Source organism: Lonchura striata, chromosome 17, assembly GCF_050655825.1.
Source record: "Lonchura striata isolate lonStrDom1 chromosome 17, ASM5065582v1, whole genome shotgun sequence".
NCBI lineage: Eukaryota > Metazoa > Chordata > Aves > Passeriformes > Estrildidae > Lonchura > Lonchura striata.
Window position 1 is genome coordinate 11,179,052 of NC_140719.1, and position 26,280 is coordinate 11,205,331.

General features: G+C 49.7%; 1 long non-coding RNA gene across 1 annotated transcript; it reads right to left on the bottom strand.

Annotated features, from left to right (window-relative positions):
- Window positions 1-255: 255 nt before the first annotated feature.
- On the bottom strand, window positions 256-7,537 carry LOC110477728 (uncharacterized). The gene is made up of 2 exons (XR_002466624.3): window positions 6,241-7,537; window positions 256-5,684 (listed from the first exon to the last, which is right to left on the bottom strand). It is a non-coding gene; the product is annotated as an uncharacterized LOC110477728 (long non-coding RNA).
- Window positions 7,538-26,280: the final 18,743 nt, after the last annotated feature.

Sequence of the window (26,280 nt, forward strand, 5' to 3'; positions counted from 1 at the left end):
TGCTACAGACAGAAATCAGCGAAGGAATCATTAATGGAAATTTCAGAAGACTCCAAACAATATCAATGTCTATGATTTGGCATCCTGTTGGTTTCCATTTTGCCCACAAGTTAAACTGATCACGGCTCTATTTTGGCTTATTTTATCTCTCCCTTCCTCGGAATGATTGAAATCTTAATAATCAAGGATAATATCGACGCCAAAGTTTTAAGCAATAAACATATAAACAGAATGAAGAGAAGCAGAATGCTCACGTCTCTCAACAGTGCAAATGGTTCCGTTTTATTTTGCTGTAGCAGATGTTAAGTTTCCAATAATAAAATAAAATAAAAAATCTAAGGGAGACATTTAGCAAAGTATAGCTTTACACTCCAGAGTTATCACTCCAATTTCAACTGGGACCATAAAGTTTTATGAGCTATTAAATTGCCCTAAACCTCCTTTAACACACCAGCTCTAATGCTGGAGATTAACCATTTCGGAGGAGGAGGTTACCTTAGCTGGGATGGGGCTGTTTTCCTGCACTCTGCTTCAGTCAATAACACTTTGCCGTGGCAGAGCCATTTGCTGGCTGCGTGGTTGGTAATTAGCCCTCATGCCCTGCAGGTAATGCAGCTGCAGGAGCTCCCATCCCTCCCACGGCTCCAGGAGCAGCTGCAGGAGCGGGATGGATGCTCAGGAGAGCAGAGGGAACAGCTCAGCTCCTCGGCTGGCTGATGTTTTGCTTCCCCCCATCCCTTCACCCGTTCAGCAGGGATGATCAGGGTTTCTTCTCCTTGCGTTTCACAGAATTCCAGGCTGGTTTGAGTTGGAGAGAGTTTAAAGCTCATCCAGTCCCACCCCCTGCCATGGGAACCTTCCACTGTCCCAGGCTGCTCTAAGCCCTGTCCAAGCTGGCCTTGGGATCCAGGAGCAGCCACAGCTTCTCTGGGCACCCTGTGCCACAGCCTCAGCACCCTTAAAGGGAAGAATTCCTTCCCAATATCCCATCTAACCCTGCCCCTCTGGTCAAAATCTCTCTCCAGACTTCTTGCAAGCCCCCTCTAGGTGCTCCACAAAGTTTTCTCCTCTCCAGGATGAGCAATCTCCAGTTTCCTTTTCGTTTGGGTGACAAATCCATCTGAACATGGCCCTTGACTGTGTTTTATCACCTTGCAGAAGAGACTTTTGCTTCTGGCTTGAATGCCCTGGGTGCTGAAGCCACCTGAAGTAAAGCTACCTGGTTAAGTGTCAGTTCCATTGACACTTGCAGAGCTCTCTCCAGAGAAGGGACTTAAAAACACTCCAGCCACATCCAGAGAGTGTCACACCACGTCCCAGAAGCCCAGGGTTGTTTGATTGATTTTTAAATAGGCACAATCCCAGGAGCAGAGATGGCCTGGATCCATGGGATGATCCTCAGCCTGTCAAAGGGGACCTGGGGGGCTTTGCCACCTGCAATCAGCCAAATCACCACCCTTCACCCCCTGCTGAACTGGCCTGTGACCCTCTGGGCACCAAACCTCTGGCCAGGTCATCATTTTGCCTGTAAGGTAGTTCAGCTGCCTAGCCACATCTGGAAATATCTGTCTTGAGAGACCTGGGGCTGTCTCACGCTGAAGACTTGCGGGGATCTGGCGTTTCTCCTAAAATTTCTGCTCTAGCTCCTCTCCTGCCATAAGCTCTGGAAAGCCTCTCCTGCTTGGCTGGCTTGGAGCCCTGCTGCAGGCTGGGGTGCAGGGGAGGGCCCTGACATCAAACCAGAGAATCACAGAAATCACAGAATGCTTCGGCTTGGAAGGAACCTTAAAGACCATCAAGTTCCAACACTTTTCCACCTTTTCCTGGTGTTCCCTTGAACTTTTTGGGACCATGTGGGAAGCCACCGGCAGGAGAGGTGGGAGCTGCTCCCCAGGAATGAAAAGAGATCACAGAGGCCAGGGAAGAGCGAGGCTGGGCCATCATGGCTTGGGGTTAATGTGCACAGAGCCAGGGGACGGAGAGGCGCTGGGAGAGGGCGGCTCCTTCCCGGGAGGAGTTTGGAAAGAAAGGGTAACCCCTGCTCTATTTGTGAAAGAAATGTCTCAGAGGCCTTCTCCTGCATCCTGCAAAGGCCACTGCCAGGGAGCTGCAGCAGCACGGGGGGGCTTGGCAGCCTGCAGGGGTGGGAAATGCCTCCTCCCAAAAGCCTGATTCCCATTTCCCCTGAGATAAGATCTGCAAGGACTGGTTTTTTCCCCCCTAAATTTTTTGAAGGCATTTCCTATTTGGAGCCTTTATGGATGGTTTCCCTTGGCTGAGGGCTGAGCAGCCACCTCCCCAAGCCAGGCAGGGTGGCTTCCCCATGCCCACATTATCCTTAAGAATCTTGGGGAGATGCTTCAAAGCCTCTGGTACCTGTGAGAGGAACAAGCCAGACCCCATCATCATTACAGCACAGCCCACATTGCAGGTGGGGCTGCTCTGGAGAGCCTTTGCTTTCTTCCCAACCATCTGCTGTGGTTAAAACCCTACCTGGGAGGACTTAAATTCATGTACAAGTTGGTGCAACAACCCAGCATGTTCTGGGGAGCAGGAGGAGGTCTTCCAACTTTGATCCTTCCTGGCACTTTGAGGACATGGTTCACCAGGTCTGTGCACACTGCAGCCTCTTTCTTCTTGATTAAAAAGATGCATTTTGCTGTCTGAGGTGCCTCAGACATCAGCAGAAACTGCATTAAGAACAGCAGAGTTTTCCTTTTTTCTCTTTAACTGCATTATAGTGCCATGAAGTTAAACATTACATAGGTACATAAATAGGGTTGGACTTGATAATCTTCAAGGTCTTTTCTAACCTAAATGATTCTGTGATTCAATCCAGCAAGCCCCAGGCTTCAGAAAGGCTCTGACTAAGCCAATCTTCAGCGGTGCAGATATGTCCCATGTCCTGTGTGACAGAAAAACAAGGTTTAACTGATGTAAGCTTGGAGAATAATAGGGCAGTCCATCTAAAATTAGCTGGAGGTCGAAACTTTTCAAGCCATTCCTTCTTCTGCAACTGGGGAAGAAATCCCTCAGCTGTAGCACCCTGCTTTGCAGTGAGTTGAGCAACTTCTGAGGCTGAGTCAGAGAGATTTCCTAACACCTCTTCCCTCCCCAGATAGCAAACACCAGCTCTGGGAGACAGAGAAACACTGTTCTCACTCATCCCAACTGGAGTTGGCCAGCCTGGAGTCACATGGAGCTCCAGTGGTTCCCTTCCCAAGGGCTGCAAGTTCATTTCTGCAAGTTTAATTACCCTCAACTATCACTGGGATGAGGGAAATTTAATTACCCTCAACTATGACTGGGATGAGGGAAATTTAATTACCTTAAACTATCACTGGGATGAGGGGCGCCCTAAAAATTCTGCACATCCTAATAGTGCTTGAGCGCTCGGTTTTCTTCTTCCAAGAACGGTTTTCTTTCTTCAACTCCTCTGTTGGGTTGAAGCAGCCCTGGTAGAGCAGCCCCATTCTTTAGTGGTCCTTACAAAGCACCCACAAGTGCCAGCTGGAGCAGGGAATGGTCTCAGGTGGCAGCCACAACGTCCCAGCTTGGTGTGCTGGCGTGTCCCCACACACTTTGTTGTCCTCACTCTTGGTCAGAGGGAGTAGCAGACCCAACACCCCACGAGGTGCTTTGTTCTGAAACCTTCATCGTTAAATTAAAGACAGGAAATGCAAGGTCCTGGCCAAACCAGAGGCTGGGCAGCATTTCCAGCTCGTTCATCTGCCTCCTGCAGCTCCTCTGCTCTCCTCCTGCTGCGTGGAGATGGAGAATGCAAATAGCATGGTGAGAGATGTGACCTTTTGGCTGAATGTCACCAAGTCCTGCAGCACTGGGAGTGTTTGCACTCAGCCTCTCCAGTTATTTATACAGATCCCCGTAAAACTCCGTGGGATGACTCAAGGATGGCTTTGACCTTGGTGGTGCTGGTGGTTTGATGGGCTGCAGTCCTTAAATGTTGTGTTTCTGAGAGAAGTGTTGGACTTTCGATTTAGCAACCCCTAACATGGACCCGGGTCTGCCACTGCCCCGAAAATGTCATTGTTGAAGGGTGGGGAAAACCAGCCACAGGTGGAATGGAGCCCTCTGAGCTCCTGATGGTGTTTAAAACCCAAAATCTAAGGGATTGAGATTGACATTCTTGAGGGATGTTTTCATTAATTGTGGAATTATAGAGCCACAGAATGGTTTAGGTTGGGAGGGACCTTAAAGTTTATCCAGTTTCACCTTCCCCTATCCCAGGTTGCTCCAAGCCCTGCCCAACCTGGCCTAGGACATTTCCAGGGATGGAGCAGCCACAGCTTCTCTGGGCATCCTGTGCCAGGGCCTCAGCACCCTCACAGGGAAGAATTTTTTCCCAATATCCCATCTAACCCTACTTTCTTTCAATCCAAATGCATTATTTTCCAGTTGAAAGCCACTAATTGATGAATCAACTTCAAAGGCAGCCCAGAGCATCCCTCTGAGTGTGTGAGGAACTGGGAATGACCACCCCACATGCTGCCAGTGTTCCTCCAGAGTGACAGACATTAGAAACCAAGCCCAAAACGGAGCTTTGATGCTGCTGCAGAAAACCTTGACCACACTGCAGGAACCTCAGTGCTCCCTCAGCCCTCACCTCGCTGGGAGGGTGTTCCCAGGCTGAGTTGGTCACAAACTTTTTGTGATTGTGGTCACAAACAATTTGTGATTGGATTTCACACTGTTTGATGAAAAATCTGCTGTCTGGAGCTCCCTCCTGCCTGGCTGCTGGGCTGCTTCACTCCAATACCAACGTGTGGCTTTTCTGCTCCTCTCCTCTGGCTGGAGCCCCGCTGAGTTTCATCCCAGCAGACAGGCTGACATTGGCTGCCTGCAGACCACGTTCAAATCCATCTCTGCTGCTCTGGAATCAGCTGAGCCACGAGCACAGAGACCCCCAGCCCTGGGAGGGGGTCTGGGATGAGCTTGGCAAGGCCAGGGATGGAGCAGGGAGGGATGTGAGTGGGGTTCCAGCAGCTCAGCCATCCCGGGTGTCTCTGTCCATCCTGCCAGGCTCCATCCTGCCACCATCACTCTGACACTCAAACCCTTTCCTCCTCCTTTTCATCCCTTATTTCACATGCCACAGCCATCCTGTCGCCTGCCTCTCGGCGATGTTGCTCAGAAAAATTAGGGCAACTGCTGCGCTGGGTTTTTATTAGTATTGCCAAACTCTTTCAGCATTTTTAGAAAGGGCTTGAGAAGGAGCCAAGTCGTTTCTCCTTCTTCTGTTTCTTTTCCTCCACCTCCTCCTTCACCACCACCCCCCTCCCCTCCTCTGTCTGCGGATGCTTTGGGATGAATTCATTCAGACGTGCGGTTTTGAATGTTTTTTGGCTCCTGGTTATCGAGCCATTCAGCAGTTCTGGGAGCCTCCCCCATCGGCTGTTTTTGAACCGGACAGAGAGGGGCGGAGGAGATGGCAGCGCCCTGATTTGTTGGCTTGTTACTTCTGCTCCTGCGAGCCGTCCGTGGGCTCAGGTTTCCCCATCCCGGCTGACAAGGACAGGCAGCAGCCAAAACGCTCCTTTGGGAGCCAGCCCCTGCACGCAGCGCTGCCCGTGTCACCTCGGAGCAGCCTGGTCCAGAGGAAGGTGTCCCACGCTGGGAAGGTTGGCATGAGATGCTCTTGAAGGTCCCATCCAGCCCAAAGCATTCTGTGATTTCAGTGGAAACAAAAATGAGATGTTTGCCCCTGTTTTTCCTTTCCTGCCTCACTCCCCTGTCCCCAAGCCAGGCTGTCACCCCAGCTCTGCTCTGGCACCACTGTCAAGTGACCCAGGAGGGAATTTTTAGCCCCAAGGGGAGGCAGAGCTAACTCAGCCCCAGCAATGAGCACGTGGAGAACATCTTCTGTCTGATCCTCCCTTGCATCCTGGGCTGGATTTGATTTCTCCTCCTTGGACAGGGGGATGTGCCCCAAAATCCTGGTCCAAGGGCAGCCCCACGGTGACCCCTGTGCCAGGGCAGGGCTTGGTGGGCACTGATGCCATGGGCACAGCCCACCTCACCTCTGCTAAAGGATGGATGAGCTCTGGATCTCCTGGAGCCTCCCATAATACAGAAAGAAGCAGAAATAACCACTAAATCCTTTTGAAAAGCATTTCCTGCCCGTGCTGCTCTGGAGGGGTAGCACTGAAACTCTTTAATCATAGGGAGGATGGTTAGAATTCATTATTTTCTCAGCTTTCTAGTTAAATTTTAAAAACCCACCTGAAAAATTCTCATTATTCCCTGTCAAGGCTTTCTTTGAGTATTCTTCTGCTCTGATTTCATAGTGGGCTAATACCTAAGAGAAATATTATCTCTCTGCTTGGCTCGCTGCCACCCCAGCCGTGTTTGTGTTTCAGGGGTGGATGAACCCACTCCAGTTTATTTATGTAGCTGGTAAAGCCACCCCTCCAGCACTCCCCTTGCTCTGAACTCGAGGCCCAAGTACAGTAGGGCCTGCTGGAAATCCCAGATGGCTTTAAAGCATCCCCATGTGCAAGGCATGGCTCTGCACCAGGCACAGCTCTCTTCCTGGGGCTCTGCTCAGACATCTGTGCTTTAAACAGCAGGGGGAAAAGTGCAAAACTCTGATTTATGCCATTCACAGGCTGCCATTGGGAACTGGTAGGAAGTCTTTGGGTGCAGAAATTCCTGTTTCTCATCTGTTTTTTATCCAGTTTACTCAGAAGGTACCAGGTTGAAATGCCAGAGGTGCAAACAGAGATGTCAAGGGGCTGCAGTGGGTTTTGGAGCCTTTGTTTTTGGAGAATCACAGAACAGTTTGGGTGGGAAGGGACCTCAAAGCTCATCTCATTTCTGCTATCCCTGAGTGTTCCAAACCCCATCCAGCCTGGCCTTGGACAATTCCAGGGATCCAGGGGCAGCCAGAGCTGCTCTGGGCAGGGCCTCCCCATTCCTCACAGGAAAGAATTTCTCCCCAAAATCCATCCCTGCCCTCTGGCAGTCTGAAGCCATTCTCCCTCATCCTGTCACTCCAGCGTCTTGTCAAAAGTCCCTCTTCAGCTCTCCTGGAACCCCTTTAAGCACTGGAAGGTGCTCTAAAGTCTCCCCTTCCTCTTCTCCAGGCTGTTTTAGCAATTTAAGCTCAGAGGCAGAGAGGTTTTGAAGATCCAACTCTCACTGTTATAAATAAAAATCCTCCTGAGATTTGCCACCAGAGCCCTACTGGGAAGAGGCTGGTGCTGAACTGGGAGCTGACCATACCAACAAACCCTGCAAGGACTTTTTCTCAATTTATCTCTTTGGGAAAGGGCTAACACCCCTAAAAATAGAGACTTTTGGCCTCTATCTGTACTGGTGGGACTTGAAGATCTTAGAGATCTTTTCCACCTTTATGGATTCTATGATTCTGAAGCATGCCCAGCATGGGTGTGAGCTCTTGTCCTCACCTGTCCCCAAAGCACACAGGGAGCGTTCACCCCTCTGCCTGCAGCTGGAATCCCTCCAGGCCATGGGGAAGAGATCAGCATTACTCTATTTTGGGCTTTATTTTTTTTTTGCCAAGGTTGCTGCCTGGGCTGTCCACAGCCGAGCTGAGACTGGCACTGCCACAGTTATTCCTGGCACAGCTCTGGCTGCTGTCCCAGGACAGGATGAGAGAGTTAACACCAGGTAAGCGAGGCTGTGAATTTACAGCACAGCAGCTGCTCCCTGCCCATGCTTTGAGCACACACTTACCCCACAGAGGATGCCAGGAGCTCCTGATCCATCCTGTGGGGATGGGAATGAGCTGCCAGCGGGGAGGAACAGGAACACAGTGCTGAGAGAATATCCCAACCCCACGGCACAGGGAGGGCTTGCACAGGGAGTTACGGTGAAATGCTGCGCAGAGAGCTCTGCTGGCAAATTCCCTCGGCTGTCAGGGCCGCAGTAGCTGGGCTGGAGGATGCTTTAATGCACTCATCTCACACAGAGCACTTGATGCCTCTTCTCCACTCGAGAGGGGAAGAATAGAGAGGAATGTGGGAGGGCAGCAGAGTGGTGCTGCCGCATGGAGTGTCTGAGGTGGGCAGCACCACTCTGCGAGCAGCCTTCCTCCAGCTGGGCTCCTCTTTTGCAATTCCAGTGCCTTGTTTGTCAGTAATTTATATTGACAGAGTCTTTCAAAACACTTTAGGCTTGTTTACAACGTTGAGCAAGAACATTTTGTCTCATGTCCTTTCCATTCTTAAAGACGAGCCTCTGGTCTGTCCATGCCCCTCTCCTCTGTGCTGCTCCAGAAGCTGCTCCCTCGCTCTCTGCAAACCTGATGGGCTGGAAAAGAACCTGCATATATACTTGATGGGATGCTCTTTCCTCTCTAATTCCTAATTATGTTTTCCAATCAGGGGCAAAGCACTTTTTCCATGGCACAAACCTCCCTGCTCACTCTCAGGTATTGTTGTTGCTCATGGAGTTGGTTGTGAAGTGCTGGGAGCCAATGTGATACAAACCTGCAAGGAGAAATGAGCACATTTGGGACCTGCTCCAGCATCCAGTGGCATCGTCTGAGCTGGAAGTACAGGATACCTCCTACTATGTTGGCTCTGCTGTTCTCTCGTCAAGCACTGAGCCCACAGGAGCAAGTCCATCCCTCTCCTCTCCATCCCTCCTGCTTTCTGCAGCTTTTTGCTGTCTGGTTCATCTGGATGCCGTGGTTGTCCCTTTTTCCCTGCACATCATCCTAAGAGCATTGGGAAAACAATTCTTTCGTGGAGCCCATCCCACTTGCAATGACAAGTTTAAAATCTTTTTAAAGTCTCCTTCAGCCTCGCAGGCAGAGGCTTTTTTGAGGGAAATGAACTAAAATATTTGGACTCTCCGGGAAGACAAATCCCCTCTGGAAAAGCAGCTGCTCCTGGGGCTGGCAAGGCAAGTGCTGGCCAAACCTGGCAGCCCTGCCCCAGCCAGCTTTAATGAAGCCAGCTCAGGGGGAGAGCAGGGAACAGCATGATCCTGGGAGCAGAGAGAGCACTGGATTGTCTGGCAGTCCCTGTGCTCAGCCTGCACTGCCCTGCTCCCTCTGCCTGTACCCTATTCCAGCCAGGACAAAGCCTGGACATGTTTGACTACCCAAGCCACAATAATCCCCTCTTCTTGCACTTACCTAAGGAGGCCGGAGTGCCCAATTATTTGAGAGTCTGCTGTTTAACGTGCTCTCAGCCTTGATTAAGACTTTTCATCTTCCAGGCAGAGATCAAAGTGAAACCTTGAGTTTTGCAGCGCTGCACCGTGGGTTTGGGCTGCTCTTGCTGCTTCCTTGTGATTCTGGAGCTGTCAGGATGGCAGAGCAGCAGGGAGGGAGTGCCGTGTCCCAGTGGGCAGAGGAGCAGGATTAAGGACATTTCACCAGCCTCCATCCTCCTTTTTTCCTATCCTTCCTTCCTACCCTGCTCTGAGAGGTTGCCCGGATGGATGAGCAAGCCCACTAACCCTGTTAACATTGAGCAGCATTTCCAGGAGGGGATACATTTATCGAGCTCAGGAATAAAGCACTGAACAGTGCTTTGGCTTTCTAATCCTGGCTTTTGGCATGGCTTTTAGCCACTTGGTGCAGTCAGGAGCCTTATACCAAAATCAGTAAAGCAATGGAGCTCTTGGCAAGGTGGAGTTCTGGCCTTGGTCTGGTTTTCCCCATCCATGAAGGTCCCATTCTCCTCCCTGGAGCAATCACAGCAGCATTCTCCCAAAAATATCTCTTTCCTACCTCCTTACAGAGATGGACTCACCTGGAGGGACAGCTAAGAACCATTTCCAGGACTCTTTACGACCACGTCCCCATTAATTTCTCTGCGGGGCTAATCAACCATAACGCTGCTGAGAGACTCATTTATATACAATAAGAGGGGGAAAACAGGGTGTGAGGCTGGAGGAGGCTCCCCCACACACAACATCTGGCTGATGAGAGAGCCTGTCAGGAGCTGCCTGCGTGCTGGATGCTCCCTGCCACGATAACTGCTCGGAGTGGATGAGCTCTCTGTCAACAACTTAATAATCCTCGCCGCAGTGTCAGCCAACACTGCTGCAATGAAGGGCTGATAACGAGGGGGTTAGAGCAGGGAAATCGGGGCTGTTTTGTCAGCACAACGCTCCTGTCATCAAAAAGGCTCTGCAAAAGCTTGCAAAAGATGGGTTCTAACCATCCCTTCAGAGCTGGCCCGGGAGGATTCGCCAGCCCCATTCCTCCCATGGCCTTTCTGCACTAACAGCAGCAGTGACAGGAACCCCTGCAGGAAGCAGATGTGGACGAGCCTCCTCCAAACTCAAGGAATTTGCCTGGTTTTCATCCAGAAGCTTTTCTATCTCTTCCCCTGTTTTTTAAACTATTGCTGCTCTTGCGTGCGTATGACTCCAAATTATTCTTTGTGAGCTCGGTCCAGGCAGGAATTCTGCTGCAGTGAGGGATCCTGCAGCTGAGTGGAGAAACCTCCTGAGCTGTCCTCAGAATAGAGGGAGTACTAGCAGTGAGGATCCAGGATGTGGGGCATGTCCCCCAGAGCAGCTCCAAACCCTGCCTTGGGATGGGTTGATGCAAACCTGGCTACCCCTGGAGTGGAAGGGGTGGAGGAGGCTTCTGTCCTTCAGCAATTCCCAGTCCTTCACCCTGGGCTTGTCCCAGTCCCACCACAGACCACGATGGTCCCACCACCCCGCTCACATGCCAGAGCTGGATGAGATGACCAAGGCCAAACCCTGGATTTGGGGCTTGGCAGGACACCAGCCCACCCTCATTGCACAACAGGAGCCATCCCAGGGGATCCTTCTGGGGAAGGAGAAGGCATTAATGCTTGGGGAGCAAATTCCTCTGGCTGCTTGAGGCCGGGACTCAGCGCTCTGGAATTCCAGAGCGATAACACGGCACGAGAATGTTTAAAAAGGCTGCGGATGCAAACTGCAACCCCAGGCTGCAGCCCAAAACTCACAGCTTCGAGCTGCTGTCGCAACCAGCAGTGGAAGGACAGACTCCTGGGGCTTCTCCCCTGGGCTGGAAGGAGCTGCTGCCCACTCCACCGTGCTCCCTGGGCTTTGCAGGAGCCCAGCATCAGGCCCACTGTGTGCAAAATTAGCCCCTCGTCAGCTGTGCCTGCAATCCCTCACTGCAGGGGGAAATGGAGCCAGATGCCAAATTGCCACCTGGAGCTAATTTTTTTTTATTTTTTACACAATTGAATTACAATCGGCTGGAGCCAGTGGGAGCTTTCCCTTCATATGAGCTGGGCATGGAAGCACTGGGAGGCTGCTGCTGCACTGGTCCCAAATCCCAGTCCAGCACAAATCCTATAAACTTCATCATCCTCCAGCTGCAGGAACCACTCTTGCCTCTCATGTCACCATATAACGTAAATAAATATAAAATTGAAACATGCCTTAAAATAAAATGCAGTTTAAAGCTCTTATTTTAAATGTAGGAAAGCACTCCAGATTTAACTCGAAATTTTTTTCCCCCACTATTGCAAAGGAATTCGGAATATTTTCCCAACTCATATTTTAACATTTGAGGACCTCGAAGAATTTTCCCTGGAGTACATGAAAATGTTCAAAGTGGCATCAACATGGCCTTCCAGGGAACTCCAGCCCCTCTGGCATGGATTCATAATAAAGAACAAAATTATTTGGGCTGAAAGAGACCTAAAAGATCATCTTATTCTAACCCCCATGGACCTCCTGACCATGAAACTTGCTCTGGGTCTCTTACAGCTTTGTTCAAGCAGTGATGCAGTTTGGATCAGCTGAAAACCAGCCCGACTGTGTCTGTATATGATGCAATCTCATTTTTGACTGCAGAGAGATACATTCTGTCACTTTTTGCTGGGAAGTTTTTTGAGGTGTTTAAGACAGAAAACATTTGTGGGCAGATTTTGAAATGTACGCCCACAAAACCCAAACTCTGTGAAACTTTCTATTTGTGGGGAACACACTGTAGTTAATTCTTTTTTGCTTGTGTAAATTCTTGGTTTTATGGAGAACAGTCCTGGGATACTGATTTGAAACAGAATTTATGTATATATATATGTATATATATGACTCTACAGCTTCCATCTCATTGGGTAAATTCCCCATAAATCCATACCCAGTCGTGCACTCAGTCAGAACATTCTGCTAGAGCAGCATGGAAAACAAAAGTCACTTTTGCCTGGCTCAGAAAGAGAAACCTTGAGGACTGCCAACATCTGCTTTCATCCTGCTGCTTCTTCTGGAAGTGCTGAGGAGAGTGGGGAAAAGGCTGGGAGAATGAGGGTGTGATGTGGGAGCAATCTCAGCTATGGACCCCATGAAAAAACATGATCAGCTCTCAAAGTAATTCAAGTTTATCCTCAGTGAGCCTGAGTCATCCTCCCAGGGCAATATCCATGGTCACCCCATGGATCAGGGCTGTCAGACCAGGGGCAGGGTCAGGCAGTGCCCAGAAATGGCACCAGTAGGATTTTAGAAGCTCCCTAGCACAAATGGGTGAAGGATGGCAGCAATAATAATCCCAATTTCCTGATTTAATCTGGTTTCACCACAGGCACGCCCCAGCTCTGTGTCACAGCTGGGTTTCTCAGCACGGTGGTTTCTGCACCGAGTCCACGCTCTGCTTCCTTCCCTTCTGTCTCCCCATCACAGCCTGGCTGATTTTGTGCTCAGCAGCAGCACTGCTGGTTTAAATGCTGGCAGCATTTTCCCTCTGGAACTAAAAAAGTGTCTGCTTTCCCAAGCCAGCCTGGGAGAGTTGGCTTTGCTGGTCCAAGCACAAATATTTCTGGCAGGGCAAGCTCGCTGCAAGTTTGGAGTTGATCTCACTCGTTTCCTCAGCGCTAAGGAAATGCAAAGGGATTTGCAGTGAATTCTCCACAGCCTCAATTTTAAGGTGAGGATTGTTTAAGCAGAAGAGAACTGGAGTTCTCAAAAGCTCTGCAAAATCACGAGGAGCCTCTGATGTCACCGTGGCACCAGGAGCTGTTCCATCATTGTCAGGGATGGGGTGGCACTGCTGGGCACTGACCCTTTTTACATGGCTTTAACATTTGTGGAGGTTTGGAGTCATTCATTTCCTGAATGGCTCCCTTTGAAGGAAAACACGATGTTTTGGGAAAGACAAGCTGGGCATAAAACCCTCCAAGTCTTTATTCAGGTGAAGTAACCTCATCTTTATGTCTCATTTTTGAAAAAGGGATTGAGGCATATCCTGGGGGCTGAATGCTTAACTCAATTAGACTCCACTGGAAAACCTGATTTGACCCCACACCTCACTTCAGATGTGTCCTTTGACCTGACAGGAGCCAACGGGACTTCTGGACATCGCTTAAACTTTAACTGATTGTTGCATGTGTGGCCAAATCAAAATCCAAACATTCAGCTGCAGTTTTGGGGCCAAAGCAGAGCCCAAGCCCTGCTTTTGACATGAGCCTTTGCACCAGCACTGGGCAGTTTGTAGAGCTCCAAGCACTTTGCAAAGACTTAAGCATTGATGCAGACTTTTTGTGGGAGGGGAAAATGAGCTGCAAAAGGTCACCTGGAATGGTCGTGGCAGACAAGAAGGTTTAGCAGGTTTCAGAGTGCAGCTGGTTCTTGGCATTGCTGGGGTGGGGTCTTACTCGTGTCCAAATATCTCTTAGCCTTTCATGACCACTTAGCTCAACCCTGCATTTTGGGTTGTAGGTCTGAACATTGAATTGAAGAGGCCACAAAATTCTTGGGAACCGGTGGTGGATCTGAAAGCTGATCCCATTTCTGGGCTGGCATTAACAGCAAGCAGAATCCCAACCCACTGCTTTAGTCCTGAGGTCATGTCAGTCTCAGGTACAGCAGGTGGGAAGGGGACTTAGGGATGTGTTTCACAGATGTGGGTGGTTGAAAGACCGAAATTTGGGAACTGATGCCGAAAGCAGGAGGGTGTGCTCTGGAAATTGTCTGCTCTGGGTTCCCATGAAGAGATGCCACGCTTTGGAGCGTGTTCCTGCAGGCTGGCACTGACCTGAGCCAGCCTTGGATGTGGCTGTGCAGGTGCCCCTGCTCCGTGCAGGGAGGTGCAGGTGGAAATCTGCACAGCAGGAGATGGAGATGGCAGGGGAGAAGGGCCTCAACACAGACTCTGTGAGCGAGGAGGACACAATCTTGCACCAAACTGGCCTGCAAAGGCACGGAAAACAGGAATAGAAACCCATCCCGTGACTCAGGATGTGTCTGTGGGCTAAAGCTGCCAAGCTGCAGTGCCTGGGCTCAGTCTCTGAGTCTGTGTTGCTGCATTTAGAGGAGAAAAAGCCTCTGACAGCAGCAGGTGGGAGGTGTTTCTCCATTCACCACCGTTTGTTGTGATGCTCCTGTACAGTCTCCCTGTGGGAGCTCTGTCTTGGTATTTTGGCCATGAACATAATGAAAAATAACACTAATGAGGGCTTTCATGTCATATCCATGGCTGTCCAAACCCAGATCTCCTCATTTCCTCAAGGGTCTTGAGGCATTCTGTGCTCATCTTCAGCCTCTGCTCTCTCTGGAGTCTCTGGACATTTCAGTTATAATTACAGTACTGCTTAAAAGGCCTTCTGGCCTCCTCAGTTATGAATAAACCTGACCCGCTGGGAAGACTAAGTCCAGAATTTCAGGAGAAGGTCTTGAGGACAAGAGCTTGGAAAAAAGAATAAAACCTCTCTGTCCCATGGGAAATGCTGAAGCAGGGAAATCTCAAGCCACGATGAAATTCACAGTCCTGGGAATTCTTTCCCTGAAGGGAAAAATTCAACATTTCCTTTGCTTCAATCTGATCAAAATGTCTTGTTTTGACACAGCACAGCAGCCTGGGACCACGACAGTCAGATCAATATGCTTCCAAGCCATCTAAGGGAGTGTGATCTTTTCCAGCTCCAAATTGAGCTGAAGTTCGTCCTTCCCCACGTCTTGTTTCCATAGGGAGCTGCCTGGCCGTGCAGAATTTTTGCAGTTCCAGCTCCAGCAGCATCCCCAGGAACGCTTCTCACCCCGTTACCTGTGTCCTCACGGGTCAGCCTGTCCTCAAATCCAAATTACAGGGAGCTGGGGGTTTTCTTTCCCTCAGATCCCCTGCTTATTGCTCCTGGGAGGATTTTGGTCGTTGTGAAGCAAACCTGTTCTGCTTGCCCAGCCTTCCTCAGCCCCATTCCAAAGAGCCACTGTGGGCACTGCCCGTCCCAAGCCTCACACTCCCGGCTCTCATCAGCCTGGGAAGAGGCACCTCTTGCCCACTTAGCCAGGAGATAAAAGCTGATTTGTGTGGAGTGGCAGGGATGCATCGCCTGTGCCCTTGCCAGGTTTTGTGGTACCGCTCCTGGCTGGGCAGGGAAGTTTCCAGAGCTCCCTGGGATGGAGGAGGCTGCACAGAGAGGAGCTCTGCTCTCCTCTCCCCAAAGCTGCTGCCTTGCAAGGGGGATCAGGGTGAGGGAGCGCTCTCAGGGGTGAGGCCAGTCCCCCCCAGGGGATCAGGGCCTGGTGGATCCAGAGGAAAACATTCCTCCTCCCTGCCTTGCCTTGCCTCACCTGGGCATGAAAAGCAAGGACCCCTCCCTCCCTCCCTCCTAGCTCTGTTTGTGTTTTGGATGTTTTGACTCCCCCAGCCCCCCTTGGCTGTTTTCCCCGCACTGTGGTGGTGTAAGTGGGTTCACAAACATCTCCTCCAGCTGGGCAAGCCCCAGCAGCTCCAAACTCCTGATGTGTCTGGGAGCTTTGGCTGCGGGGTGGGTATGGGCATCACAGAGCCAAAAAATGCAGTGGGGGCTGCTCCAGGTGGGTCCTTTCTTATCAGAGATCAGCACCTCAGTCTGAATACAGCAGGGAAAACCAAGCTGCAAAGAGCCTTTCTACATTCTCTCCAGAGTGGCTTTTGCTGCCTGTACCTGCCTAGTGTGAGCCTCCCAGTTACACCAGTTCCTCCGCCCCTTTGGGACTGGAGGGGACCAGATGTTGGATCCAGGTTCATTTTCTGTCTTCTGTGCCTTTCTCCTTCCACCAGAGGAGGAAGGAACCATGGCTGGGTACCAAAACCACCGAGAGCTCTGGCAAGCCGGCAGCTCCTGGTGTCACAGGGGACAGGGTGGTCAGGGTGAATTTATCACTGGGGACACAGGATTTGCGTGCCAGGGGACAGCAGCTTTCATCCCTGGCATCTCAGCTGCCTCCTCCAGTCCCTGCCATCAGCTGGGGGCACTGGGAAGGAAGGAAAACCAAGAAAGCTCAAGCCCACGCATCACTGGACAAGTCACATCTGGCTGATGGGGACAGCGGGGGCCCAGCCTCTCCTGGGTGACACGAGGCCACTCGCAGCAGAGCTGGGCCAGCCCTCGCTCTCTGCTCCAGTTTTACAGGAGCTGCCAGACAGAAATACACAGAAATACACCCTTGCAGGGGGCATCCAGCAGATGCTGTGCTCCTGAGGGGTTGCTGCCCGCCTGCGGTGCTGCCGTGGCGCCGGGGGTTCCGAGGGTAAGCGACTCCAACCAGCCGAGCAGAGCAATCACCCTGCAGGAACTGCTGCACCAGTGCAGAGCTCAGAGTGAAGAGGACAGGAGGGATGGCAGGGAGGACCTTCCCAGGACCCCAAATCCCGTTTGCAGATCGCTGCAATCCGTGTTGTGATCCCTGCGGGGAGCCTGGCCCGGCCTGGGCTGAGTGCTGAGCAAAGGAGCACATTCAAGCAAGAAATAAATTGAAATTGGGCACAAAAGGAGCCAGGGTGTCATGGAGGAGGAGATGAAGAGCTTGTGGTGGGTGGGAAGCCTCGAAAGTCACGCTGAGCAGTCAGGGCTGTGTGGGGGCTGATGCACAGCAAGCTGGGCTTGGTGGTGGTGCCTCAGCCCTGCCTTGACCACAGCCACAGGTCCTGGCTTGAAGCCAGAGCTGGTGTGAGCCAGAAAAGAGTTTCTGCTTGCAAAATACCCAGCAGAGACACCCAAGAGGGAAGTTGGAGCAGCCTTGCAGCCAGCCCTGAGCACTGCTGCACTGGGGAGTTTCTCAGGGCACTGCCCATGCCCAGCACGTGAAATCCTTTCTCACCCTGGCTTTGTAATTCCGTCCTTGGTGGACATTTGTTCCTTTTGATCTTCTGGCTGCTTAAAGGTCTCCACAGTGCCCGTGTCCTTTGCGCACTGACAGCGTAGCACTGGACTTCACCCCCAGGATGCTGCTGCCAGCACAGGGACAAACCTGGGCTTGTGCAAACAGCCAGAGGCACAGACCTTGCCATGTCCCTTCCTGTGCTGCCCCTGCCCAGGCTGTCCCTGGGCTGCTCACCCCAACCTGCCCAACACCATCCATGGCATCGCCAAGGCCAGGGAAGGGGTGTGGGAGCACATCACCAGGCAGTGGGAAATAATTGGATTGTGGCTAATGTGGAACAGTCCCTGGAATTGTTTCCTGATGTTGAGTTGCTCCTGGCTGGGTTCAGAGGGAGAGAAAGCTCCAAGGTTGGTGGGAGATCTGGAGCTCATCTCAAAAGGGCAACACCGAGTTCTTTTGATCAAGAAATTGAAGGTAGCTCTCATGCCCTCAGTCCTGTGTTATTTTGCCATGGAGAGCTGGAGCAAACTTCTTCCAGTCCTGACTGGGTGGAAACAAAAATAAAAAATGGCAATGTGGGTCCTCCAAATAAACAGCGCACATGTGCTGCCATAGCGGAGGGAGCATGTGTCTCTGATTTACATGCAGTATGGGAAGTGCCACATCCGCCTTATGTTTGGAATATTTCAGCTCTCCAAGGTCTGAATTTAACCCCTGCCCTCTCCTCTCCCAGCACAGCCTGCAGCATCTCTGCTGCTCTTTCTGTTGGAGTGAGCTCTCAGGAAGAGCTCCATGCTGGAGGGAGCACAGTGAGGCTGACAGAGTTTGTGCAGGTTTTGTCACGTTGTCCAGGCATGTCACGACAGAGCTCCAAGGGAAGAGAAACCACAGGAGCCAGGAAAGGCTTTCAAACCATCCCTGCCCTGCTCTGAGCTCTCTGGGTCGCTGAATTTAAGGGCTGCTCCCACACACCAGGAGACCTCGCTGTTTGTTGGGTAAACCAGGGGAGCAGCCATGCTTTAAGAGCCATTCCTTCTTCCAGCCTGCAGCAGAACCCCTGGATAGTGGGACACTGAAGGATATAGCCCAGGAGGGGGAAGTAAAGGCAGATATTGTTCTGAGCTTTTCCTCTGCGTGCTTCCAGAAAGGGCTTTGGCCTGGAAAAGGATGTCAGGACAGGAAGGATATTGAGTTGGCCTCAGCTCCCACACAAACAGCCAAAGTGACCTTTCTCTAGCAAAACACCAACTCTTGCAGGATGGATTTGTTCTGAAGGGTGTCAGCTCTGGAAGAGCGGGGCCATTCCACACGCAGGGGGTGGATAGATAAATAGAGAGTACCCAGATAAACAGGTTAGCTGGTTGGTTAGTTAGTTGGTTAGTTAATGTGAGAAGTACAGAGACAGAGACAGACCAGTGCAGCCTTTAGCCGGCCTCGCTCACAGCACAGATTTTGTAGGTTTAGGTGCTTCTGGAAGGGGACTCCGTGTATCTTCACCCCGCTCCTGAGTGTGGCAGTGTTTGCACAGTGTTATTGGCTCACGACTGCTCCTGGCCTCCTTCCCTTCCCACACAGCTCCCACGCGGATGGGGAAACTGAGGCACGCAGCAGCAAAGCACCTTCTGGAGAGGTGTGGAGCAAAGGCAGGCCTGGCAGAGGCAGGGGCCCAGCCCTCCATCGTCTCCCCTGGCTGCTGCCCCTTGCTGCCTTGCCAGTCGTGGTCTCTGTCACACTTCTAGGAAGATGCCATCACCTCTCAAGGGCGTCAGACGCCCACCCTGGGGAGCCTGCGTGGCGTGAGTCACGCAGGAAGAGCTGCGAGGTGGGAGCTGGGCACTTTCCAGGAAAAGCTGGGTTGCAACCACAGAAGCCATTTCCTTGCAGGCTCGAGCCATTTTCCCCCTGCCACAAAGAACTGCTTTGCACGAGCCGAGCCCTCCTGAGGTGGGGATTTGCTCCATCACGTCCCCTCTGCAGAGCTGCTCCTTTCCCACCCTCTGGGCTGCTCCCAGAAGGAGCTCCTGGCTTGAGGACAACCATGCAACCATCTCTGCCTCATGGCTCATCTCCTCCTGCCTCCTGCCTGCATTAACAACCCCTCTCTGTATCACTGATCTGATTTTTTTAGTTGGTTTTAACCCAAACCAGGCACCATCTGCTAGGAAAAATCTCCAGGTCGCATCTGGGGAGGTTTCCTGCAGGCTGAAACCTCTCTGAGGTGAAAAATCCATGGCTCCAGGCTCTTCCCACCAAAGAATTCTTTCTTTTTTCCACGTTCTTCCCACCCATTGCTCTAAGTGCAACTTTTGGGGTGTTACTCCCACTTCTGGACTGAATTTATCCACAGAACATCACAAGATTTGTAGAAAAATGGTGTTGGAAGAAGAGGGTTTGAGGCCACTCTTGAGGATGTTGTTGTATTCCCTTGTAGCTGAGATCTGTGGGGGCAAAAATGTTAATTTGGGTAATCCCTCATCTCTCATGTCCAGGGGAGGCGAAACAAAGTGAATAAACCCAGCCCAATTCTTGGAACAGCATTAGATTGCATTGTTTTTCCTTGCTGGGCCTGTATCCGTAGGCCTAACCCAAGGAACAGTCGTGTTAATATGATCTTGGCTGCTGAGACACAGCCAAAATTGTCAGAAATACTCAGAAAACACCAAAATCCAAGGAATATTCCCCAGCTGCACCTCCCTGGCCCAGCCCAGCTTCCTGTGAGAGATCCCCTTTGTTCCCAGGCCTCCCGACAGCCGTTGTGTGTGCTCCATAAACATCAAATGGAAGAGACGCTTTTAATGTAATTATAATTTAAGCATAAAATATGTCACTTCTGTAGGATTTTGTTGTCTGGTGCGTAATTACTTTATGGCACTATAAAAATATATTGCATTATGATGCCTTGCTGTGCTTTGCTCGAATAATTTATAGCACAGTAATAGTGTGGAACAATATTCCAGACCATTGTATCCAATCTTGCATATAAATAAAACTGTGGAAAATAATGATCTTGGTTAAACGCTCATTTAATTATTTTGCAGGCTTGGCTAAGGGTTTTTATCCGTGTTTCATTCCCACATCCTCACCAGATTCTATTCAAACTATCTAGAGGGAGAGCTTTTAAAGCTCACAGAAAATAGAGCTATATATGGAATTTTTTAATATATACTGCCATTTCCAAACAACTGGGGAAAAGAAGCATTTGCTGCAGGGTGACTGGAATTGCCAAAAATTTCCAAAATTTCTTCCCAAGCAATATGTTGGAAACTTTTTCAGTCCAAGCCCACTGAAACATTTTGGTGGCCTAAAAAAAACAACCCCCTTCCTTCTGCTTTTGAGGTTCTCAATATTTTTATGCCCTTGAGACAGAACTTTAGTGACTTTTTGAAGCAAGATGTTGATTCAAAAAACCCAACCCCCTTCTTGCCTTAAAAACAAGGAACTGAAACTTTATTCTCTGTTCTCAGCATCCCTTCCTGGGTATCTGCTTCGACCACAAGTGGCAAAATATTTCCTACCTGCCCATCCTCATGCCATTCCTGAGCTCCTGCCAGATTATCCTCCCAGGAATCCCAGCCTGGATCATTGCCTGGTTTGTCTCACTCAGATTTGCTCAGTGGAGGATGCTGAGCATCCCCAGAGGGTCCAGCTCCCCACAGGAAAGGGTCACCTCCACTAAAACCATTTTATTCATATTTTGATGTTATATTTAGCAATCAAACTGTGGGCGGAGTGGGGAGAAATGTCAGGCAGGAGAACTCCAGGCAAAGCAAGACTCTCTGGCAGGGAATAAAATTGAATTTACAGCTCATGAAGGACTGGGAGGACTCACTGGTATTGCAGGGCCTCGCTGGAAGAAAGCACTGATAATTTTCATTTTAATCTCCATGTTTTCCTCCATGTGTGCAAGTGAAGCCACACGGAGATGCTCTCCCTCACCCATCAGGATCTTCCTCATGTGCCTTCTCCCTTGCCTTCCCCATCCTCTTCCTCCTGGAGCTGGGGCAAGGATCTAAAAATAGTGGTGGGCTCCGTATATGCATCTTCAGCAAAGAGACTCATAAATGCAGCCAGGACTGAAAATCAATTCTTTAAAGCTGAAATCAATAACAATAACTAATATTAATAGTGATTATCCTTTCTTTATTGCACTTTGCAGTTGGAAATGAATTGTTTTTAAGGATTAGCGGCAGCTGAACTCTGTAATGCAATGTAAGACTGAAGATTTACTATGAAAACAGAGCTTATGAGGAAAGAGCCATTACTGCTGATGGAATACACTTTGGAAAAAACCCTGGCTGCTGCCAAGCACAAGGAGCCTCGACCTGCAGTCTGCAGTGGGTTGAGATTCCTGGCAGGAGACAGAGATTTTTGGGCTCTAACCCCGTCTGGTTTTCTCTGAGTCTGCCTTCTTCAGTTCCCAGACATCCCAAATGCGTTTTCATTTTTGAGTATCTTTTATCTGAAACAGCTTCAGACATGCAAAACTTGGGGGGAGAGAGGAGGAAGAAAGGGAAGTGTGTGGAGCCACTCACACATATATTTATATATTTATCTGAGTCAGCCATACCTATATGAGACAGCAGTCTAGAGCGATCTGCTCTGCGTGTCAGACTTTCCAAAAAGCACAGCAGATCAGGTGAGCACTTCAGGAAAGTCTGGTCTCCAGCATCCCCATGGGAGTCCCCCCGTGCTGGAGCACTTCTGCAAACTCCCCACTCTGACAATCTGGTTTCAGGTCTGTGTGAAACTCCTCTCTCAGAGGAAGAGCAGGCACCAGGCTCTATTCTCACATCTCTTCCCCTGCTCTGGGTCAGCCCTAACCCTGCTCCTTCCCCCTGGCTCCTTTCTCTACAACTGATGGATATTTCAGGTGCTGATTTTGATTTATTTGAATTGCTGTGCCTGAAGAGCAGGAGCTCTTTTCATATATAAGGACCATGTGGCTGCTCATGGTGTTCAAACTATGCTTGACCCTAATTTCTCCTTGGAGAAGGCAATGTCTGCCGTGCTGTTGTAAATGTAGGTGAACTTAATGGGAAGAAATGATGATGTTTGACTTAATTCAGAAGGTTGAATGATTTCTTTATTATAACTATGCTATAATACATTAATATACTATACAGAAAGGAAGAGACTAAAACTACATAATACTTTCTTTAACACAACTCGTGACCATCTCTGGGAGTCCAGCCCCAGGTGGGTTGGATTGACCATCAGGATCAAACAATCCTCACCAGAATTTAATCAAGCACTCACTCCAGGTAAACAATTCTCCAAACACATTCTACATGGGAAAAACAAGGAAATAGAAATTGTTTTCTCTTTCATTTTTCTCTGTGCACTTCTATGAAAAATCCTGAGAGGGAGAGAAATGTGCTGCCACACTGTGGGGCTGTGGAATGGCTGGAGCTGGGTGGGGAGATGAGGCTTCACCCAGGCTGTGGGCACTGAGGATGGAGTGTCAGGGTGGGAATGACCCATCCACAGCATCCCTGTCATCCCAGCCTGGAGAAGATGGAAGAATCCATCCCAGTCATGAAGGTGGAGGAATCCACCCATCACACTGACACGGATTTTCACAAGGAGATATTTGTGCGTACAGAATTTGGGCCTAAAGTTTTCCTACAACTGCCTGGCATTACCTCAACCACAAAATCCAGAGGGATGGGGTTGAGGATGACACAGAAGTTCAGAAAAACACAGTGAATAATTCCTGCCTCTGTTGGAGGTGATGGCAGAGCTCCCGTGTTGCTCAGGTACAGTGGGATTTTCCCACTTGGGCTGGCACCTCCTCCTCCACCCTGCATGATCTTGAGGCCATTTGGGCTAGAAGCTCCTGGAGCTTTGATTTGGGGTTGTTTACTCATTTTTCTTTGAACACTGTAAAGTTTTCTGCTCTGAGCTCCATGGGCAGAGTGAAAGCCTTTTGCAAACAGCCACAGGTCAGCTGGCCTGAGCACCTGATCCTGTGGAGTTATTGATCTCTGGTGAAGGGGATGGACAATTTTCACCTGGCAAGGCTCTTTTGGTTTTATTTAAAAACCAGCCTTTTCTCCAGAAATAAAATTGGACTCTCACCTCCATTTTTCTCTGCTGTTTCAGTTCGTGGTTGCATTCCAATTTTAGAAAGGTTTTTCTTTAGGTTTGGCCTAATGATTTTGAGTTTGAATCAGAAAATAGACCTCAGTGGTCACCTCGTTCTGGAAACTGGAGCAATAACCACATCCAAAATGAAGGTAAATGTGGGGAGGCCTTGTGGTTGTCCAGAACAGCTGTGGCTGCCCCTGGATGCCTGGAAATGTCCAAGGCCAGGTTGGATAGGGCTTGGAACAACCTGGGATAGTGGGAAGTGTCCCTGCTCCTGGCAGGGGGTTGGAATGACATTTTCAGGTCTCTTCCAACCCAAACCAGTCTGGGATTCTATGAACGTGGGTAGCTCAACATTTTCCCCAAAAATATTTATTCTTCTCTCAGTTCCCTCAACTCTCTCTCTTTTCCAGTGAGTCCCTTCAGGTATCTCAGAACAGAATCACTGGGAGCTTCCCCTGTTGGGTTGAGCAGCTCAAGCTTCCTCCCCTCAGTGCCATCCTGCAAGGATTTATTGGTGTTTCACTGCTCCTGGCATGTGGTGTGCAGATGTCTCCAGACTGGCTCAGCTTTGAACTTGCTCGAACAATTTGATTTTTTTTTTTTCACTGGTGCATCATTGCTGATTTCCTCCGACTCATCCTCTGAGGGAGGGAGTCTGGAAAACATCTTCTTTTCCCCAGCTCAGAGTAAAAAACCCTCCTGGGATTTTGGCAAAGCAGGATGGTGGCTGTACTGACCACCTCACAAAAGACCTAAAAAATGGTGGCCTGTGCAGATGGCAGCAGCAGCAAGGCTGGAGGTTCATTATTTTTGAGGGAACAGCAAGTCCAGCTGGGAGGAAAGACTTATTCCTGCTGGGATGGGTAATAAAGCAGGAGGCTGTGCTGAGCAGTGCAGCTGGGACTGTCCCCTTCCAGCATGGCATCTGCTGGGTACCAGCATCATACTTTCCCCATGAGTGTGTGGCACAGCAGCACATGAGTCATGATGAAAGACACTGAAAACTGTCTTCCAGCACACGCTGGACCAGGTATTTTACAGATCTCAAACCCATGGACCATCTCACTCCTGACTGTCAGAGTGGGATTTACAAGGAGGAGCCACAGCCAGAGCTTTTTAACCCGGGATTTTTAAACTCCTGCACCATGAGGGTGTCAATCCTCCTACAGATGGAACCTGCTGAGATCTGGGATGCAGAGCAGGAAGCAACAACCCCAGGTTTCAGAAAGGAAGTGGTTGGTGATTTATTTTTCTCACAGATCTGGGTTTTCCTCCTCTGCTTCTAGCTACCTGCTCATCCGGCTGCTGTGCCCTGCTGTCCCTGGAGCCAGGAGAAGCAGGGAACAAGACACGGGGACAGAGAGAAACAAGGGAAAAATGAAATAACAAGGGGATTGATCCGTGCAAAGGTTAAGAAGCTGAACTTACTTAACTCCTGTTCGTTTATTTATTGTCCCCGAGTTCTATTTGGGGCTGCGACTGAGCAGATTAGTGCGGGATTGCTGGGTAGATTTAGAGCTGCAGCGTTTTTCTGTCTCAGTCTGCACGGGGCCATGTGTCCCTGTGCGTGCACATGTGTGCCTTGCTCCCCCTTCTCACCCAGCCATCCCTTCCCACTCCTCTGCTGGATAAATGTGAGCACTCATCTGCACAGTCTGGGGCAGAAAAGGGGAAAAATCTCCTCGCTTATCAGCTCAGGAGCTAAATTTATGCAGGGTACAACACACGCTCTTTATTATACTGTGAAAGCAGCAGGTAATCATTCCTCTGTCCTCAGCAACAGGGCTACTGCCTGCAGTAAAAATACATATATTTATACATATATATAAAAAATAGACATATATATACATATATATAGATATACAAAATGTCCCTTGCCATGACATGTGCATCATGGGGATGTATTGTAAATGTAGGTGAACTCAGTGGGAAGAAATGATGATGTCTGACTCTAGTTCAGAAGGCTGAATGATTTCTTTATTATAACCATGCTATAATACATTAATATACTATTTAAAGGAGATATTAAAACTACATACCTACTTTTGTAACTACTGTATCTAATTTACTATTAACTCGTGACCCTTTCTGAGAGTCCAGCCCCAGGTGGGTTGGATTGGCCATCAGGCTCAAACAATCCTCACCAGAATTTAATCAAGCACTCACTTCAGGTAAACAATTTTCTAAACACATTCTACATAGGAAAAGCAAGCAGATTTTGATTTATTTGAATTGCTGTGCCTGAAGAGCAGGAGCTCTTTTCATATATAAGGACCATGTGGCTGCTCATGGTGTTCAAACTATGCTCGACCCTAATTTCTCCTTGGAGAAGGCAATGTCTGCTGTGCTGTTGTAAATGTAGGTGAACTTAATGGGAAGAAATGATGATGTTTGACTTAATTCAGAAGGTTGAATGATTTCTTTATTATAACTATGCTATAATACATTAATATACTATATAGAAAGGAAGAGACTAAAACTACATAATACTTTCTTTAACTTTATCTCTAACACAACTCGTGACCATCTCTGGGAGTCCAGCCCCAGGTGGGTTGGATTTGCCATCAGGCTCAAACAATCCTCACCAGAATCCAACCAAGAACTCACCCCAGGGAAACAATTCTCCAAACACATTCTACATGGGGAAAACAAGGAGCAGAAATTGTAATTGTTTTCTCTTTCTTGTCTCTGTGTTCTTCTATGAAAAATCCTGAGAGAGAAGAATGTGCCTGGCACAGGGACGGATGGGAGCTGGAGCTGGGGATGATTCAGGAGCTGTGGCCTTGCTGCTGCCCGGTAGCACAGGAAAGGACAGGCTGGTGGCAAAGGGCCCAGCAGAGAGCCAAGGTCCCTTCCAAGCCTGGCTGCAGGCTGGTGGTGCTCCCCAGCTTCCTCTGCTGCCCCTGTGGGATGGGTTCAGAGGCTGATTTTGGGGTGGCTCTTGCAGATCCACCCAAAGATTGGGGTCCAGCCCCGTCCGTGCCCCATCAGGCAGCAGGAGCAGAGCCCAGGCTGGGGCTGGCAGAGCAGTTCCAAGCAGGCTGGATGTGGTGGATGGGGAGTGAGGTGCCTTAGTCACATGGCTTGGCTAATATCTCCTATTACATCAGTTTCTTTTCTTTCTCTGTCTCTGTAAAAGAGCCACAAAAAACAATGAGTAATTTC